The sequence below is a fragment of the Dermacentor albipictus genome, chromosome 7 (genome assembly GCF_038994185.2).
Source record: "Dermacentor albipictus isolate Rhodes 1998 colony chromosome 7, USDA_Dalb.pri_finalv2, whole genome shotgun sequence".
Taxonomy (NCBI): Eukaryota; Metazoa; Arthropoda; class Arachnida; order Ixodida; family Ixodidae; genus Dermacentor; species Dermacentor albipictus.
In genome coordinates this window covers 9,874,496-9,879,951 of record NC_091827.1, presented here as the reverse complement: position 1 = coordinate 9,879,951, position 5,456 = coordinate 9,874,496, and positions in this window count along the sequence as shown.

Here is a 5,456-nt window from a genome sequence, read left to right as displayed (position 1 = left end):
CACACAAAAAAAACTGGATGCTTGCTTGGCATCTATCGAGTACCGTGTCGAACCGGGTCATCACGGAGAAAGGACGGGTGCCCCAATATCATAGCGCAATTTTTCTCGAGGTTGAAGGCGGCAAGTTCAGTTGGAGCTCTTAGAAGGTGGCGAACGAAAAAAAGAAGTCAGCGCCAGACGCAAAGTACAAACGTTCATGTGGTTCCTCAGTGCAGTACCGACTCGTGCAAGCAGCCATCGTAATCAGGCTTTCCTTTCGACTCATCAAGATTCCTCTCCGCTATCCTCTCCTGTGACTTCGCTGATTGCCATTCGTCACTTCTTGCATATACGAACACGGCCACTCCGCCATCCAACGAAATCCAAAATATATCCGACCACCGAAAAGTCAGCAGGGAATCACGTCAGAGATAAATTGACTAATCCTGTTTTGTTTCAACCATGACGTCACCGATGACGTCTGTCTCCTTACAATCATTATCCTGCGTAGTGACTGAGTGGGAGACAAAAAAAAATCTGGAGAATCCCATGCGCCGCCTATGCATTACGCACGAGACCGTGACAACCACAACATATCGCGCGGAGCGCGAGAGAGCGCGAGAGCGTGACGTATTGCACAAGGGCGCGCATGCGCGGGCGCACCATTGCTCTATTTTATCATTGACACGATCCACGTGGTCTTCTTCGCATCTGATATACATATTTAATGGGAGCCTTCCTACGAGTCGGCATTTCGTTCTCGTTCAGCGTCTCCGAACCGGACTCGCCAAAGCGCAGCATCGCTTTCTCGTGCTGGTGCGACGTAGCGCGTCGGCTGCTTGGAACGTTGCCAGGAGCGCCAGGACCAACCGACGACGTCACAGACGCTTGCGTACTGCGCCGCACCCTAGCGGCGTGTGGCAGAAACCGAGTGCGCGAGTTGGCGAGAGACGTGCCGCAGTTGTGCGTGTGCAGCGGACACTTTTTCGTCGCGCAACGAACTCGTAATCGGCCCCGCCTGTGCTTCTTTCGTGTGTCTGTGCGTGTGTAACTGTGAAGAACGTGATAGACTTGTAAATAGAAGATATAATTTATATTTAACGGAGAAAAGGAACTCGTGGAAGAGACAATGCACAATACGTTTCGCCGGAATGGCGCGTTGTCAAGCGCGCGTTTCTGTGTGGTCACCGCAGGCGCAGCTGCGTCTTTTACGCGGGAGATTAATAAGGACCGCGCGAGAGAGTGTGTGTACGTGTGCGTGTGTGAAGGAGTGCGGAAGATTCTCCGAGGATCGCTGCGTCGTATCTGACGGACTCACGAGCCCGCGTGAAGGAAGCGTACGTGCTTGTGTGTGTGGCCGATGCATTTACGGCGCATATGTTTGTATACAAAAGTCCGCAGACCGCTGTTTTGAACGTGTACACTTGTGTGCTTGTATATAAAGACGTATATTCAATCCCTCCGTACTGACACGGGCACTGTTTCTTTGATTTTCGTGCATTGCACGAACAGCGGCGCCGCGCATGCGCCGTTGGCTGGTTGATGTAGATCCACCTGACATACGGTCTGTGTGTTGTGCGGTACAACCTAAACCTATCTGCAGGCAAGAAAGAGCAGCGATGGCGTTGCCTTGTTGAAATAACGGTAATCAATTTTCCCGGTTTCCTTTTATCGAGGTGAACATACATTGATTTAGTAACGTTATACGGATGTCCACTACTCCGTTCCACATAATAGCAAAAATAAAAATAAATAGTAATTAACATAGGCGTTCGTCGCTGTGCTGTTCGATTACGCTGTGTTGAACGCTATAACGTCAACTTATATATGAAGGCTAGAAGCTTGAATACATCCATTATCAAGGATAATATAACTCCAAGAAGCAGGACAAACAAGTAGGCATAATAAACAGAGCAGGTATCCATCGAACCTTTTCATCTCTCTTTTTCGCGTGGTAAATTTCCGTCATTGTCGTTGACATGCCCGCTATCGCATAGATATCAGATGGACAATGCTTCACCAACAGACCTGCACTTCTGTACTTCTGCAGTTTCCTTACCGTGCTGAATGAACGGTGATCAAGTTTCTTCTAGTATCTATTGCTGATGTAGCCAACCGTAATCGGTGGTTTCGCCAGTTTTAATATTAACGCTCGTTTTTCACGGGGCAGGGACTTCGTGCGCAAGAACAAAGAAAGATTTCATGAAGCGAATAATTAAATTCCATGCAACTGATTATTATATTCTGCAACGCATTTTGTAGCTTGGCGATTATGTGTCTGCTCCGGCAAGACGGCAATACGGGGAAGCCCCCACCACGCGACCGCCGATTGCGTTGCGTAGGGGATCGAACTACGTTGCTATGGGGCCCATTCCAATAGCGCACTGCCTCCGAGATCGGCGTTGTTTGCTTAATGATTATTATTATTAATGATCTTATTATTATTATTATTATTATTATTATTATTATTATTATTATTATTATTATTATTATTATAATATAATGATCTTATTAATGATCTGACGTGCCAAACTATTCTACAACACTATAGCGCCAAACCCCGCGAGCGAAAGCATAGAAAGCGTCGGATTAATAAAGGAACGACGTATTCGGAGACGTTTAGTTGTAGCAGGGGGGTTACTTATAGGTACCGTTTATCGTTTCATTGCCTAATTCTACAGAGAACAGAGCAGACCGCCCGCACATCTGTAGGGGTAGTTCAGATAGGGCTATATAAATAAGCCAATTCGTGTTGCAACTGCTGTTCCATCTGTGGGAGCGATTGGGCAATACAGCAGCAGCAGCCACGGTCCACGAATTCCGGGAGAGCTTGCTATGAATGATTCGCTTTGAAATGAAAACAGTTGCTGCAGCGTACCCCCCACCCACCCCCAAGGGGGGGGGGGGAGGTGAGGGTAAATCCCAAGTGCACTTTAGACTTAAGAGTAATATCGCAAGATGCGTCAGTTTTTCTAGTATAACTCAGACACGTGCGGCGAACGCCACCGTGAATACGGGTTGAAGAGCGGGATTAGCGGTTCCACTCGGGGACTCATCTGCCGGAGGGGAAACGTCGAGCACCGAGAAACGAATGCGGGTACGTACGTTTTCTTTCTTTTCTTCTTTTTTTAAAAAAAATTCTCTTTGGGCACTGCACGATGTCGTAAGCGCGCGCTCGAGGCTTTTCGGAGGCTGTGACGGGATGAATGTCGTGCCTTGAGCAGAACCAGTGCTATAAAGAAGATGACGTAGGGTAGAGGACAGACTATACTGGTGGACGACTTTCTGTGGCTCTGAAGGGAAAGCCACAGAGGCAAATTGCGCACAAGTGAGAGCACTTCTGAAAATAGTTCGCGTTTTAATCCACGTTAGTTTAGTCTGGCGAGGAGAACACGTGAATACCTTATCAGCAACAGTTAAATAAGACATAACACACCAATTAGTGTAAAAGTTTACTTATTTTGCGGAATTTCCCTTCCGCGTCTGAGCAAAGGTGAAACCGACTAACGTGGAAGCTTGTGTCTATTCAGCGTTTGTTCCGAGCAACCAAAAGCACTGTTTAACGCTGCCGGACTACTTGGTGCGGTAACACATGTGCAGCCATACCGCGCCCGTAGCTTTCCATTCAGTGCCACAGAAAGTTGTCTGCGAGTGTAACAACCAAACGATTATTCTTTGAAGAGTAGTATATATTAAGTAGTGCATCCGATCAACAACAACAGTAACAAAAGAAAGAAAAAGAAAGACGGAACAGGAGCTTGGCGTGATAAACAATACCTTCTTCTGAGGGAGTGGAATGGTTGGGTAGCTTGCGGATGCGCTTCGCCGTTTTTTTCGATGTGGTAGTGATTTCGTTCCATAACTTCCACGAATGCTTCTGTTCTATCTCTTCCTCTTTTTTTTTTTCTTGTTAGCGTATTTGTGCTCTGTACCACTGCTTCGACAAACCAAAGCCGCCGATGCAGTTGTAAACTGGCCAATAGCTTACCTCGTTTTAAGACATTGCTGCTTTTCTTAGCTGGATGGCTCTCTTTAATTCAAAAAATTTTAAATTAAATTATGGGGTTTTACGTGCCAAAACCACTTTCTGATTATGAGGCACGCCGTAGTAGAGGACCCCGGAAATTTCGACCTACCTGGGGTTCTTTAACGTGCACCTAAATCTAAGTACACGGGTGTTTTCGCATTTCGCCCCCATCGAAATGCGGCCGCCGTGCTCTTTAATGCAAATAATATAATTCAATTAAACGTCGTTGCTACTACATCCAACAACAAGATTTATCAAAGCGCTATTAGATTTGAACGGCCCCTTGCTCAACGTACATGATTCTGTATGAGCTGTAGTGTTTGGATGTCTGTAAGATAAGGCGCTGATGGGTTCTTTCGCTCGGTTACCTTTGACGTTTATTTTGCTTAATTTATAAGTTTCATCCGTCTCTCTGTCTTTCTTTTTTAGTCTTAATTTTTTTAAAAATCTAGTGTGCCGGGTGTACGTGCCATTGCCACAAATCGAAACGCGGACAATCTAATCTATGTGACAACGCATCTTCGCGTTTCCGGACTTGCTAGAGCGTCTGAAATCACCGCGATTGCTGGGCCAAGTCGCGGATATTGTAGGGCGTAGCAACTGGCTGCAATGCGATGACTCACCGCCCGTGTACATCTGAGAGATAGAGATAGGAAAAGGATGAAATGGAAGAAAAAGGATGAAATAGAGATAGGAAGTTTGATGATAGCCGGCCAGATTAGCACGTAGTGACAGTCTTCGTCTAGCTGGAGTATGTTCTCTGTCACGTTCACTTTCTGTTACCGTTGAACAAACGAGCACCCAACTGTATGAAGATCACATGGAATTGAATTAAATTGTGGGGTTTAATCCCCTGAAGCTGCACAACCGACTATATGAGGGATGCCGTTGTGGAGGACTCCGGTTTGGCTCTGACCATCTGAGGTTCTTCAACCTACCCCCAATACACGGTACATGAGCGTTTTAGCAATGTACCCCCACCGTAATGCGGCCGCCGCAGCTGGAATCGAGCCCCCGACCTCGTGCTTGCAGCTCGACGTCATATAGCCACTGAGCTGTAGTGGCGGGTATTGTTTAATTACAAAGCATGCTCTTAGCTAAGAAAAAGAAAGGGTTGTCGTCAGTGACATCAAACTACATCCTGTGAAATATGGAGTTCGATGGTACACTGATATCAAATGAGGGTTTAATTAATCCATCGCTGGCCGCCTAAGGGGAGACTGCAGATCGATAGGGGTGGGCATTTCTGACGTCATCGCAGATTCACAAGGAATTGAGAGCAGCCAAGGTCCCGACGGCCATAATTAGCGCGCATTTGTAGCCTTAATTCAGGCCCATAGTGAAAATGTAGTTCCACTTCTACTGGGCAGCATTGTGGTAATGATTATTGGTTACCAACCAGCCAGCGTCAGTACCTATTAAGTTAATCTGAACCTCTGTCTTGTTTTGA